The 16,096-nt window shown below is 37.9% G+C and overlaps 1 protein-coding gene across 1 annotated transcript in view; it reads right to left on the bottom strand.

The window, feature by feature from the left end:
* Positions 1–15,846, bottom strand: part of CSRP2 (cysteine and glycine rich protein 2) — a 253,393-nt gene extending 237,547 nt beyond the window's left edge. Inside the window, exon 1 of the mRNA XM_053716762.1 lies at positions 15,702–15,846. The gene's annotated coding sequence lies outside the window, so the exon portion shown is untranslated. The remainder of the gene's footprint in view (positions 1–15,701) is intronic.
* Positions 15,847–16,096: the final 250 nt, after the last annotated feature.

The following is a 16,096-nucleotide window of genomic DNA, read 5'->3' as shown; positions in this document are numbered from 1 at the left end:
CTAATATTCAGGGCATTTCCTTTGGTGAAGTGCACCAAAAATGCCTCCTATACGCAGATGATATTTTTACGTATATCTCCCCTATATCCTCCATACCTCCCCTCCTTGCAGAGTTGGAAGCGTACAAACAGGTTTCTAACTTTGCTATCAATATGGGGAAATCACTACTTATGCCCTTAAATACCTCAGAGGACGAACTTCGATTTCTTTCTAGTCATACTAAATTTCAGATTACAGATAAAGTGCGCTATTTGGGAATGGATGTTCCTGTTAATCCGACATAATTTTTTGATCTTAATTATTTACCCCTACAGAATGAGTCATTGTCCTCTCTTGAGACTTGGAATAGGCAGGACCATCACTCTTGGCTAGGACGCATTAATGCTATAAAAATGAATTTACTCCCTAAATTCCTGTACCTATTTCAGGTTCCCCCATTAGATCTTGCCCTAAATTACTTATCCTGTCAACAAAAACAGTTTGAATTCTTCATATGGGCACATAAAAAACCAAGGGTGTCCAGGCACACTCTATATCTTAGTAGAGAACATGGGGGCCTAGGAGTACTAAACCTTATAGATTATTACAGAGCAGCCCACCTGGCACACATCACTGCCTGGAATCATTCTCATCCAAACAAGCCCTGGGTCCAACTAGAACGTATCCTGAAAGGAGGACATAACATGGGTAAATAGTGCTGGATCCACGCCAAATCGAGACCCCCCCAGAGCTAGCACAAATTACCTAGTAGCGGCTACCTTACGGGTCTGGGACAGATTACTGGCCCTTGACAAAACAATATCTAGCTTAATGTCCCCTTTAACCCCCCTCCTTAAAGTGAATGTAAATTTTGATGCTAAAGTGCCCGGTTTTTAAAACTTTGATTAAAAACAGAGGCACTTTAATTCATCAATATTTTCATTTCACTCCTGTTGTGAAAATAAACTTAGTTTTTAATCTTCACAGCGGCTCCAGCTTCCTCCACCTATTTCAAAGCCTCTTCCTGGGTCTAAAATGAGGTATCTGGCTTCCTCCAATCACAGCAGTGAATCAGACACTGAATCCCCCGGGGGGGAATCTGTGATTGGAGGATGACCTATCAATCATTTCTGACATCAGAAATGGCTTGTGAGACCGGAGGAAGCAGCAGCTGCTGTGAAGTTTAAAAGGTAAGTTTTTTGTCACAACAGGAGTGAAATGTAAATTTTGATTAATTAAAGTGCCCCTGTTTTTAATCAAAGTTTTAAAAACCGGGCACTTAAACATCAAAATTTACATTCACTTTAACAACCCGAGCCTCTTAGACACCCAAGCTATCCAAAACGCCAAATCTGGCGGGTATACCCACGAATATCCCAGTTCATATGGTGCTAGATAAAGGCACAGTACATCCACAAATTGAACTCTCTCAATTACTGAGGTCTCCTTTCCATCAATGGTTTCCCTACCTCCAAGTTAGACATGCCATATCCACAAGCCCCTATAAACAGGACCTTACTAGACCACTCACCCCCTTTGAAACCTTATGCACTACCCCTTCAATCCTTAGGTCCCACATCTCCATGATTTATAAAATGTTAAGAGGGTCCTTCCCAGTTAGAAAACCCTCCCATATCTCCAGATGGGAAACAGAGCTTAAAAGTAATCTGACCAAGCCTCAATGGAGCCTTATAATTTACTGAGACGAAAAGATCGTCTATCTCCATAATCATTGCCGAAATTAACTATAAAATTACTCTCCAGGTGGTACCTGCCTCCACAGTATATTTCCGAAACTCATCTTCCCTATGCTGAAGGCATTGTGGAGAAAAGGGTACATTGTCCCATATCTGGTGGTCCTGCCCTCTCCTCTGCACTTTCTGGACTGAAATTTCTAAGTGCTATAATACTGTATTGGGAACCTCAATAACACTTACACCCACTATTGTTCTACTAAACGACATACCACGCATCCCCTGCATCTATAGGAAGCGTCTATTCCAATGTATGCCTAACTACGTGAAGCGCTTAATACCAAGATTATGGAAGAAACCTGCACTGTTTACAGTAACTACGTGGTTAAAGGAAGTTGATTATGTTCTAGCATTAGAAAAAATATATTGCGTTTCATGGGAAGCTAGATTTCTTTGCAGACCTCCTATTTTTATAAAAAAAAAGCTGTGAAAGTCATATTTTTCATTCTGTCTATATATTAATTTTCTGTTAAGTTCAAACCTGAATTGTACCTGCCAATGCCTACGTGTGATCTTAATCTTACAAATATGTTGAGGGATTGCCTGTTATTTTAGATAGAGGTCTTGATTATGTGACAAATGTGATTACTCTGTACCTTTGTTTATTGTTTTGAAAAATCAATAAAATATTTAATCTAAAAAAAAACAACAACAAAAAAACAAAACTTACTTTGAATCTCCAAGTTTAGCTCTGCTAAAAAAGGTGGATGTATAGCATAAAAAAAACAGACACCTCCCCCTGCATAGGAAAAGACTCTACACAAACAGGAACGGGCTGGAGTAGGAATACATCAGTATACTTTAAAACTTTGGGGCTTGGTTAGGAGTCTGAAAATCAGCACAATGTTAATTAAAAATAAGAAAAACTATACAAAAAAAAAACACTGTATAGGCTTTATAAATGGATCATCTACAAACATTTATGCAAAGAAAACTAGTGTATAATGTCCCTTTAACAGTCATTATCTGATGGAGCATGCAAATAAGCCGCTGTGAACGCACTTAAAATGCAATGCCTGTGTTACTGATGCTAAACACTGATAGGGGGAGGTGGATCAGTCTACTCCAGACAGCATAGCTATGTCACTAATTTTGCTTATTTATGAAAATTATTTTAAAATACTTGCCAGCAATTTTTTAACTTTTTTTATGCAAACTATTTTTTACCTAATTAGCCCTTTTAGGATATGCACAGATCTCAACATGTTTTATGGCACTTTAAACCATAAAAAGTCAAGGGAAACCGGATTAAAATAGATTGTCTTAAAGGGACAGTAAACACCAGAATGTGTTTAAAAAAGGTAGATAATCCCTTTATTACCCATTCCCCAATTTTGCATAACCAACACAGTTATAATATACTTTTTACCTCGTATCTATGGCTCTGCAAACTGCCCCTTATGTCAGTTCTTTTGACAGACTTTCATTTTTAGCCAATCAGTGCTTGCTCCTAGGAGCTTCACGTGCCTGAGCTCAATGTTATCAATTTGAAACACATGAACTAATGCCCTCTAGTGGTGAAAAACTGTCAAAATTCTTTCACATTAGGTGTGGCCTTTAAGGTCCAAGAAATTAGCATATATTCCTCCTAGATTTAGCTTTCAACTAAGAATACCAAGAGAACAAAGCAAAATTGGTAATCAAAGTAATTTGGAAAATTGTTTAAAAATGACATGCCCTATTTAAATCAGAAAATATTTTTTTTTTACTTGACTGTCCCTTTAAGCATTTAGTGCTCCATAATATACTGTATTCACAAGAGATGCTTTTACAAGCTGTATGAAGATTTTTGTAAACACTAAATGAACTATAAAATGTAAATAGGTAAACAAGCTTTTATAAACTCTCTCTCTACAGCCAATGGAATATGTCAACTTGTATTCGGCTAAATCCTAATTTATTCATTTACAGGATTACAGAGATTTTGCAGTTTTCTCCCAGCAACCAAAAGATTATGCTGCACAAAACAAGACCCATAAAGCTCCACAGTTACACCTGATCTTTGATCTTATGGGTGAAAAGGCTGACTGACTAATTAACCAAAATGCACGCAGCTCAGTATTTGTGAATTGTTTCATAGACACGTGTTTTTAGCAAGACTTGTTTATCTCATCTGTTACAATAATTTTTGTGTAAGGGCTCCTAACTCTTAAAGGGACAGTCAACACCATAATTTTTGTTGTTTAAAAAACATAATTTATGTAAGAACTTACCTGATAAATTCATTTCTTTCATATTAGCAAGAGTCCATGAGCTAGTGACGTATGGGATATACATTCCTACCAGGAGGGGCAAAGTTTCCCAAACCTCAAAATGCCTATAAATACACCCCTCACCACACCCACAATTCAGTTTAACGAATAGCCAAGAAGTGGGGTGATAAAAAAGTGCGAAAGCATATAAAATAAGGAATTGGAATAATTGTGCTTTATACAAAATCATAACCACCACAAAAAAAGGGCGGGCCTCATGGACTCTTGCTAATATGAAAGAAATGAATTTATCAGGTAAGTAACATAGTAACATAGTAGATAAGGTTGAAAAAAGACTGAAGTCCATCGAGTTCAACCTATACAAATCTAAAATACTTACAAAAAGCTCCAGTTAAGCTTAAATAACCCCATAAAGTTCTTACATAAATTATGTTTTCTTTCATGTAATTAGCAAGAGTCCATGAGCTAGTGACGTATGGGATAATGACTACCCAAGATGTGGATCTTTCCACACAAGAGTCACTAGAGAGGGAGGGATAAAATAAAGACAGCCAATTCCTGCTGAAAATAATCCACACCCAAAATAAAGTTTAACGAAAAACATAAGCAGAAGATTCAAACTGAAACCGCTGCCTGAAGTACTTTTCTACCAAAAACTGCTTCAGAAGAAGAAAATACATCAAAATGGTAGAATTTAGTAAAAGTATGCAAAGAGGACCAAGTTGCTGCTTTGCAGATCTGGTCAACCGAAGCTTCATTCCTAAACGCCCAGGAAGTAGAAACTGACCTAGTAGAATGAGCTGTAATTCTCTGAGGCGGAGTTTTACCCGACTCAACATAGGCAAGATGAATTAAAGATTTCAACCAAGATGCCAAAGAAATGGCAGAAGCTTTCTGGCCTTTTCTAGAACCGGAAAAGATAACAAATAGACTAGAAGTCTTACGAAAAGATTTCGTAGCTTCAACATAATATTTCAAAGCTCTAACAACATCCAAAGAATGCAACGATTTCTCCTTAGAATTCTTAGGATTAGGACATAATGAAGGAACCACAATTTCTCTACTAATGTTGTTGGAATTCCCAACTTTAGGTAAAAATTCAAAAGAAGTTCGCAACACCGCCTTATCCTGATGAAAAATCAGAAAAGGAGACTCACAAGAAAGAGCAGATAATTCAGAAACTCTTCTGGCAGAAGAGATGGCCAAAAGGAACAAAACTTTCCAAGAAAGTAATTTAATGTCCAATGAATGCATAGGTTCAAACGGAGGAGCTTGAAGAGCTCCCAGAACCAAATTCAAACTCCAAGGAGGAGAAATTGACTTAATGACAGGTTTTATACGAACCAAAGCTTGTACAAAACAATGAATATCAGGAAGAATAGCAATCTTTCTGTGAAAAAGAACAGAAAGAGCAGAGATTTGTCCTTTCAAAGAACTTGCGGACAAACCCTTATCTAAACCATCCTGAAGGAACTGTAAAATTCTCGGTATTCTAAAAGAATGCCAGGAAAAATGATGAGAAAGACACCAAGAAATATAAGTCTTCCAGACTCTATAATATATCTCTCGAGATACAGATTTACGAGCCTGTAACATAGTATTAATCACAGAGTCAGAGAAACCTCTTTGACCAAGAATCAAGCGTTCAATCTCCATACCTTTAAATTTAAGGATTTCAGATCCTGATGGAAAAAAGGACCTTGTGACAGAAGGTCTGGTCTTAACGGAAGAGTCCACGGTTGGCAAGAGGCCATCCGGACAAGATCCGCATACCAAAACCTGTGAGGCCATGCCGGAGCTACCAGCAGAACAAACGAGCATTCCTTCAGAATCTTGGAGATTACTCTTGGAAGAAGAACTAGAGGCGGAAAGATATAGGCAGGATGATACTTCCAAGGAAGTGATAATGCATCCACTGCCTCCGCCTGAGGATCCCGGGATCTGGACAGATACCTGGGAAGTTTCTTGTTTAGATGGGACGCCATCAGATCTATTTCTGGAAGTTCCCACATTTGAACAATCTGAAGAAATACCTCTGGGTGAAGAGACCATTCGCCCGGATGCAACGTTTGGCGACTGAGATAATCCGCTTCCCAATTGTCTACACCTGGGATATGAACCGCAGAGATTAGACAGGAGCTGGATTCCGCCCAAACCAAAATTCGAGATACTTCTTTCATAGCCAGAGGACTGTGAGTCCCTCCTTGATGATTGATGTATGCCACAGTTGTGACATTGTCTGTCTGAAAACAAATGAACGATTCTCTCTTCAGAAGAGGCCAAAACTGAAGAGCTCTGAAAATTGCACGGAGTTCCAAAATATTGATCGGTAATCTCACCTCCTGAGATTCCCAAACTCCTTGTGCCGTCAGAGATCCCCACACAGCTCCCCAACCTGTGAGACTTGCATCTGTTGAAATTACAGTCCAGGTCGGAGGCACAAAAGAAGCCCCCTGAATTAAACGATGGTGATCTGTCCACCATGTTAGAGAGTGTCGAACAATCGGTTTTAAAGATATTAATTGAGATATCTTCGTGTAATCCTTGCACCATTGCTTCAGCATACAGAGCTGAAGAGGTCGCATGTGAAAACGAGCAAAGGGGATCGCGTCCGATGCAGCAGTCATAAGACCTAGAATTTCCATGCATAAGGCTACCGAAGGGAATGATTGTGACTGAAGGTTTCGACAAGCTGCAATCAACTTTAGACGTCTCTTGTCTGTTAAAGACAGAGTCATGGACACTGAATCCATCTGGAAACCCAGAAAGGTTACCCTTGTCTGAGGAATCAAAGAACTTTTTGGTAAATTGATCCTCCAACCATGATCTTGAAGAAACAACACAAGTCGATTCGTATGAGATTCTGCTAAATGTAAAGACTGAGCAAGTACCAAGATATCGTCCAAATAAGGAAATACCACAATACCCTGTTCTCTGATTACAGACAGCAGGGCACCGAGAACCTTTGTAAAAATTCTTGGAGCTGTAGCTAGGCCAAACGGCAGAGCCACAAACTGGTAATGCTTGTCCAGAAACGAGAATCTCAGGAACTGATAATGATCTGGATGAATCGGAATATGCAGATATGCATCCTGTAAATCTATTGTGGACATATAATTCCCTTGCTGAACAAAAGGTAAGATAGTCCTTATAGTTACCATCTTGAACGTTGGTATCCTTACATAACTATTTAATATTTTTAGATCCAGAACTGGTCTGAAAGAATTCTCCTTCTTTGGTACAATGAAGAGATTTGAATAAAACCCCATCCCCTGTTCCGGAACTGGAACTGGCATAATTACTCCAGTCAACTCTAGATCTGAAACACATTTCAGAAATGCTTGAGCTTTTACTGGATTTACTGGGACACGGGAAAGAAAAAATCTCTTTGCAGGAGGTCTCAACTTGAAACCAATTCTGTACCCTTCTGAAACAATGCTCTGAATCCAAAGATTGTGAACAGAATTGATCCAAATTTCCTTGAAAAAACGTAACCTGCCCCCTACCAGCTGAGCTGGAATGAGGGCCGCACCTTCATGTGGACTTAGAAGCAGGCTTTGCCTTTCTAGCTGGCTTGGATTTATTCCAGACTGGAGATGGTCTCCAAACTGAAACTGCTCCTGAGGATGAAGGATCAGGCTTTTGTTCTTTGTTGAAACGAAAGGAACGAAAACGATTATTAGCCCTGTTTTTACCTTTAGATTTTTTATCCTGTGGTAAAAAAGTTCCTTTCCCACCAGTAACAGTTGAAATAATGGAATCCAACTGAGAACCAAATAATTTGTTACCCTGGAAAGAAATGGAAAGTAAAGTTGATTTAGAAGCCATATCAGCATTCCAAGTTTTAAGCCATAAAGCTCTTCTAGCTAAAATAGCTAGAGACATAAACCTGACATCAACTCTGATAATATCAAAAATGGCATCACAGATAAAATTATTAGCATGCTGTAGAAGAATAATAATATCATGAGAATCACGATGTGTTACTTGTTGCGCTAAAGTTTCCAACCAAAAAGTTGAAGCTGCAGCAACATCAGCCAAAGATATAGCAGGTCTAAGAAGATTACCTGAACACAGATAAGCTTTTCTTAGAAAGGATTCAATTTTCCTATCTAGAGGATCCTTAAACGAAGTACCATCTGAAGTAGGAATAGTAGTACGTTTAGCAAGGGTAGAAATAGCCCCATCAACTTTAGGGATCTTGTCCCAAAATTCTAATCTGTCAGACGGCACAGGATATAATTGCTTAAAACGTTTAGAAGGAGTAAATGAATTACCCAAATTATCCCATTCTTTGGAAATTACTGCAGAAATAGCATTAGGAACAGGAAAAACTTCTGGAATAACCACAGGAGCTTTAAATACCTTATCTAAACGTTTAGAATTAGTATCAAGAGGACCAGAATCCTCTATTTCTAAAGCAATTAGTACTTCTTTAAGTAAAGAACGAATAAATTCCATTTTAAATAAATATGAAGATTTATCAGCATCAACCTCTGAGACAGAATCCTCTGAACCAGAGGAATCATCAGAATCAGAATGATGATGTTCATTTAAAAATTCATCTGTAGAGAGAGAAGTTTTAAAAGATTTTTTACGTTTACTAGAAGGAGAAATAACAGACATAGCCTTCTTTATGGATTCAGAAACAAAATCTCTTATATTATCAGGAACATTCTGCACCTTAGATGTTGAAGGAACTGCAACAGGCAATGGTACTTTACTAAAGGAAATATTATCTGCTTTAACAAGTTTGTCATGACAATCAATACAAACAACAGCTGGAGGAATAGCTACCAAAAGTTTACAGCAGATACACTTAGCTTTGGTAGATTCAGCACTTGACAGCGATTTTCCTGTAGTATCTTCTGACTCAGATGCAACGTGAGACATCTTGCAATATGTAAGAGAAAAAACAACATATATATATAAAGCAAAATTGATCAAATTCCTTAAATGACAGTTTCAGGAATGGGAAAGAAATGCCAAAGAACAAGCTTCTAGCAACCAGAAGCAATAAAAAATGAGACTTAAATAATGTGGAGACAAAAGTGACGCCCATATTTTTTCGCGCCAAATAAGACGCCCACATTATTTGGCGCCTAAATTCTTTTTGGCGCCAAAAATGACGCCACATCCGGAACGCCGACATTTTTGGCGCAAAATAACGTCAAAAAATGACGCAACTTCCGGCGACACGTATGACGCCGGAAACGGAAATAGAATTTTTGCGCCAAAAAAGTCTGCGCCAAGAATGACGCAATAAAATGAAGCATTTTCAGCCCCCGCGAGCCTAACAGCCCACAGGGAAAAAGTCAAATTTTAAGGTAAGAAAAATGTTAAATTGAAATGCATTAACCCAAATATGAAACTGACTGTCTGAAAATAAGGAAAGTTGAACATTCTGAGTCAAGGCAAATAAATGTTTGAATACATATATTTAGAACTTTATAAACAAAGTGCCCAACCATAGCTAGGAGTGTCACAGAAAATAAGACTTACTTACCCCAGGACACTCATCTACATATAGCAGATAGCCAAACCAGTACTGAAACGAGAATCAGCAGAGGTAATGGTATATATAAGAGTATATCGTCGATCTGAAAAGGGAGGTAAGAGATGAATCTCTACGACCGATAACAGAGAACCTATGAAATAGACCCCTTAGAAGGAGATCACTGCATTCAAATAGGCAATACTCTCCTCACATCCCTCTGACATTCACTGCACGCTGAGAGGAAAACCGGGCTCCAACTTGCTGCGGAGCGCATATCAACGTAGAATCTAGCACAAACTTACTTCACCACCTCCATCGGAGGCAAAGTTTGTAAAACTGAATTGTGGGTGTGGTGAGGGGTGTATTTATAGGCATTTTGAGGTTTGGGAAACTTTGCCCCTCCTGGTAGGAATGTATATCCCATACGTCACTAGCTCATGGACTCTTGCTAATTACATGAAAGAAAGATATATATTCCCTTTATAACCTATTCCCCAGATTTGCATAACCAACAGTTATATTAACCCTTTGATTACCAGGTTAATTTGTCTACATCTGAACAACGTTCCGATGTAAACAAATTGAAATCCTGCGATCGTGCACGCAATTGCGAGATTTCAATGATGGGATCGGGTCAGGGGGGCGTCCCTGTGACGCTAGGGCACGCCCTCCAGACCGCGATCACATCATGGAAGCGCTGTTGGCTTTAGGACAGCCAACGGTTATGACGTTCTATTTCGTCAGAACGGCACTAAAGCCCAGTGTACTTATGACTGAATAGTAACGGCATAACGGCGTTAAAAGGTTAATATACTTTTTACCTCTGTGATAAACTTGTATCTAAGCATCTTCTGACAGCCCCCTGATCACATGACATTTTATTTATATCTATTAACTTTCATTTAAGCCAATTAGTGCAGTGTCTGCCACTAGCCACAGGCTTGATTACAATGTTATCTATATGGCTCACATGAACTAGCTCTCCCCTGTTGTGAAAAGCAAATAAAAAAAACATGTGATAAGAGGCGGCCTTCAAGGGCTTAGAAATTATCATAGCTTTCAACTAAGAATACCAAGAGAACAAAGCTAAATTGGTGATAAAAGTAAATTGGAACGTTGTTTAAAATTACATGCCCTATTTGAAACATGAAAGGTTTTTTTTGGACTTGACTGTCCCTTTGAAGGACCACTCAAAGAATTGCATACAGAAGTGCACAATGAAAAGATAAGGCAAAAGAACTTATTCTGAATTTCAAATAAGCAGTAATTTTTTCTGACAAATTAATTTTTTCTCCCATTTTCCGGCCCCCTGTATGATGTGACAGACATCAGTCAATCACAGACTAGTATACATATACCCTGTGAACTTGTGCACATGCTCAGTAGAATCTTGTTCCCCAGAAACTGTACATATAAAAAGACTGTGCAAAATGTGATAATTGTTAAGTGTCTTAAAACTGCACGCTCTTTCTGAATTATAAAAGTTTATTTTGACTTGAGTGTCCCTTTAAACATTTCCTCTTTTTTGCAGCAGTTTCTCAACTTTTTTTTTTTTACACATTATGCATTAAAGGGACATTGTGCTGTAAACATTTTCTCCCATGTTGTGTGTTCCCAATAATCCATTTGACCTGCTGGGAGTGTATTAAAGAGACACACTAAAGTCAAAATTAAAGGACAGTCAAACCGATTGCACTATTAAACTCAATGTAGCTCGCTCCCACTCTGGTCTAGCGCGATCGGGCTGGCTGTGATTAGACAGCGTGCCACGATGAACTTAGGAGAAGAAAACAGACCCCGCTCAGAGACAAAAGAGGCGTTCTGTTTTCGTTGTAAAATATATATCTAACCCTTTGCTTTACAAAGCTGGTGCTAAGCTAATGTTATACAGTATAATTCTGCACTATGTGCAGAATTACATAACATTATTTTCTAAGTTTACTGTCCCTTTACAGTAGAATAACATAATCCAGGGCCAACAAACTCAGAAACCAAGGAGTCATTGTCTCCTAGAATTATTTTACCCTTGGCTCCTAACTTTGTGGGTTATTCTCCATATATCTATATACAAATACCTCTGTCTAGCTCAAATATTCTTACTAAATTTTAAACAAAAAAGATTTGTCAAACCCCTGGAATAATTAACAAGTGTAAAATAAAAATACTACACAACAGCACTTACTCTGAATTTTAAAAATGAGCAGTAGATATTTTTTTCTGAAAAATGTTAAAGTTTCCTTTAGTGCTTCAGACTCATGCACGTGTACACTGTGAATTTTTTGTTCTGTGTAATGTCTGCAACCCGCCTCCGTAGTTTGAATCCCAACAAGGGTTGATTTCAGTAGGCGGTGGTGAAACAAAAGTTTGGAACAAACGCTACGAAGGAATTCCGTAAAAACAAGGGGACAAAGGAACTAACAATCCATAGTCGGTTTATGTAAGAAAATACACCTTCTGATGTTTGGACCTGTTTCTCTTGTAAATGGGATTTTTGTGTTTTATTCAGAGCGATTCTTTTCCATGGTATCCCGCTTTGTACTAACCAATGGATGAAGCTGTGTTGACTTTTATCCAATAACTATAAATGGCTAAAGAAAAGTAACTTATGTCATATGTTGTAAAAAAAAAAAAATATGTCATTATTGTTTGTATTGTGTCAGGCACATTTTATTTTTATTAAATGTGATATTACATTTTTACCTATTGATATTTCCTTTAGAGCCAGATACTACATATATTAAGCTGCTGTAAGAAATGACTAGATACAAAACTTAGAAAACACTGAATTTTTGCAACGCTCAGTAGTAGCCGGTGCCTCAGAATGTGTGCATTTAAAAAGACTGCACGATTTGCTAATGGACGTAAAAACGGAAGTCTCTTATAGTTGGGTGCTCTATCTGAATCACAAGATTTAATTTTAACTTCACTGTCCCTTTAAAAACTTTCATGATTCAGATAGAGCACACAATTGTAAGAGACTTTGCAATTTACTTCCAAAACAGAAGTCTCTTATAGTTGGGCATGGATGGAGTCTACACTGGATGCTTTATATTTATCTTGTGAGTGCCTATATAGAACATCAACTAGTTACACATCTTAGAGTCCTAAAAAAAATAAAAAATTGACAGCCCAAATTAAAAAAGGACACTGAACCCAAATTTTGTCTTTCGTGATTCAGATAGAGCATGACATTTTAAGCAACTTTCTAATGAACTCCTATTATCAATTTTTATTCATTCTCTTGGTATCTTTATTTGAAATGCAAGAATGTATGTTTAGATGCCGGCCCATTTTTTGTGAACAACCTGGGTTGTCCTTGCTGATTGGTGGATAAATTCATCCACCAATAAAAAAGTGCTGTTCAGAGTTCTGAATAAAAAAAAGCTTAGATGCCTTCTTTTTCAAATAAAGATAGCAAGAGAACGAAGAAAAAATGATAATAGAAGTAAATTAGAAAGTTGCTTAAATTTGCATGCTCTGAATCACAAATGAAAAAAAATTGGGTTCAGTGTCCCTTTAATGGTTTACCTATTAAACAAGGGAGGGCCAGATTAAACTATTTTGAGGGCCGCATTTGGCCCTGGGGCTGGTACCTTGAGTAAAAGGATAATCTCCAGCTGTAGTGAGCAGTGTGACTTTTTTTATTTTTCATACAAGGTCAAACACAGCAACGTTTCGGGCTAACAATAAGCACTTTTTTTTTTTGCTTGAAAAGGGCTTATTGTTAGCCCGAAACGTTGCTGTGTTTGACCTTGCATGAAAAATAAAAAAAAGTCACTTTGCTCACTACAGCTGGAGATTATCCTTTTATTTGATTTACTTGGGTTTGGTAAGCCCCTCCGTGCTTTTGTGAGTACTGTATCCATTTCTGCTTGTTTTAGCCCTTACCTTGAGACCACTGCCCTAGACTGTCCCTTTAATGTAAAAAAAAAGAAAGAAAAAAACAAAAACAAAAAAAAAAAAAAAAAAAAAAAAAAAGGAAGAAAATTTGTTGTGAAATACAAACACAGCTTAGAAGTTTCCCCCCCCCTCTCTTATCTCCTTATTGGGACTGACTTATGCTGCTATAAACAAATTCAAGGGTCAAGTCATTAAAGCTGTTTTAGTCTATAACAGAAAGTGTTCAAGGATTTTGGGACAGCTAAGCAATAGGAAAAGTGTTAGCATAAACAGTTATAGCGGTTTTCAGAGTTTACAGCAACACAACCACTCATACATGGTAGCACTCTGCTTATCCCCTACCAGACAGGCTCCTTGTGAGCTCACATCTATAGACTTTGGATGATATCACTTCTGATTGGCTACTTCTTAAAATGATAGATCAGTATTGCATTACATTCCCTATGAGTGGCAAGTTGTGCGCAGCTACCGTGCATGTGTGACCCATCTAAGAGGATGCTTAGATTCAGTAGCACATCAGCAGGATCATGCTCTTCTGGTGTCACAGGATGGGTCAGGATGTGATTGTACTGCCCAGTTTTCTTTGCATAAATGTTTTGTAGATGATCTATTTATATAGCCCATAAAGGTTTTTTCTTTAAAAAAAAAATGTATAGTTTTGCTTATTTTTTTAATAACATTGCTCTGATTTTCAGACTCCTAACCAAGCCCCAAAATTTTATGTGAATACCGTCAGCTACCTTCTCCAGCTTGCTGCTGTTTGTGTAAAGGGTCTTTTCATATGCAAAAGAAGGGGGAGGGGGAGTGTCTTATTTGCCACTTGCAGTGGGCTTTCCAACTACCTTTTCTACGGAGCTAAACTGAGAGCTTCTAAGTAAGTTTTTAAACAGTTTTATACTGGATTTTTATACCAATATCTGTGCATCTTATTCTTTATATAGTAGTGTCTATTACATGCAGTTATATGAAAATGAGTGTATACTGTACCTTTAACTACTACACGCGTTTAGGACATTTCATGCCGTCCTTGCAGCACACAGCTTAATGCTGTAGGATGGCATGGAACTTCCTACCGTATATGGCATCCTGCGCCCTCCTCCTTTTAGTGAATTGGAAAAAAAAAATATATATATATATTGGACTATGCCTAGCATCGTAGGCAGTCCCAAGTGATCCAATCCTGACCTTGAAATCACGTGATCACATAGACAATTGTGTGATATTTAAAGCAAGGGTTTACATCAGAACGAACACTTGCCCCCGACATGAAGGGGTTAAGTATAGAAACTTTTAGTATAGGTAGGGATACTTCATGCAAAATCAGCAATTTCAAATACTGATATAAAGTAAATTAGCTATTTGTAAAAAAAAATGTAATACACCCCAGCAGGTAAAATTGATCATTGGGAACATTTTAAAGGGGAGAATGTTTTAGAGTACACTTTTCATTTAAACAAACAAGGTTTTGCACCTTGATGTGATTCTTTGATGCCTTAGATAAGGCTATGGTCAGTGACCTAAACAGGAAAATCATACCTACTGTATGTATCTCAAACAATAACAATATCCTAATCTGGAATTATTGCCAAATATGCAACTTTTTTATGTTACACAAAGTGTGAGAAGGGAATTTGGTTAAAAATCAAAATGTTTTAACTAAAAAGAGCCCTATAAAACTTAGCTTCACAAACAGTATACATATTTATTAATAGATTCTACAAACAGACGCATATTTGCTGTCAAAACTATTCTTAATAGCGCCATAATTCACAGTAGAATTGGTTGAATCTCCCAGGTACTCACTTCAAAATGAGAAGAGATAGAGAGGGGGGGGGCTGTTGTATTGACTTTAGTGAATTATCTGTGTAGCTTAGCGTTGGATAGAGGTTCGTCTAAGACACTGAAAGTAACATATTCACTATTATGTTCGATAACCATCAAATAAAAATTACTCACGACTTTAAAACATTATTAAGCAAACATAAATGTTTAGCTCCCCATTATTGGAACTCGCTTATTTTAGCAATAGTTGTAGGATTGACCCTTAACTTTGTAAATAATTATAACTTTCACAACAACAAAAAAAGACAGTATACATTTACATAATATTCAGTCACAAGTCAGTAGTAGCAAAATCTCCCAGCTGCAGCACTTATTTACTAAAACCATTTTCCATGTGTAAATATAATGCGTATTCTGACACCAGCCTTGTGCTAGTACTACGATCACATCATCAGATTGCACCCGCCAGCTGTAAGGAGCACTCACCTACAGAGCAGCACACACTCACCTACAGAGCAGCACACACTCACCTACACTAGCAGCACACACTCACCTACACTAGCAGCACACACTCACCTAGAGCAGAGATCACACAAGTAAAGCCAACTCCGGAGCCAGTAACTGAAGCTGCACACTGGGCTACAATAATGCTGCGAGTCTGGGAGGAGCCCTGATTATACCACAAATCTGCATTTGTAGGATGAGAGGTGGTGAGAGAGCAAGTAGCTCAGGGCCTGCCACATACTCTTCATTCCAGCCCTCACACATGACATCATGCATTGCGCTCATCCCACATAGTTTAACCCTTGTATACAGGTTGTTTGTAGCCCCGGTATGGCGTGGTCTGGCGCGGATCTGGTTTATTCTCCTTTTCGTTATAGAGATTAAAAATAAACCGCGTTTTATTTCTTATATTTTCGATAAAGCGATGAGAACATCATTCTACATAAGGCTTGTTTGCAAGCGCATTA

This window comes from Bombina bombina, chromosome 6, assembly GCF_027579735.1.
Source record: "Bombina bombina isolate aBomBom1 chromosome 6, aBomBom1.pri, whole genome shotgun sequence".
Classification (NCBI taxonomy): Eukaryota; Metazoa; Chordata; class Amphibia; order Anura; family Bombinatoridae; genus Bombina; species Bombina bombina.
The sequence above is the reverse complement of the archived record's forward strand: the minus strand, read 5'-3'. Positions and strand labels throughout refer to the sequence as shown.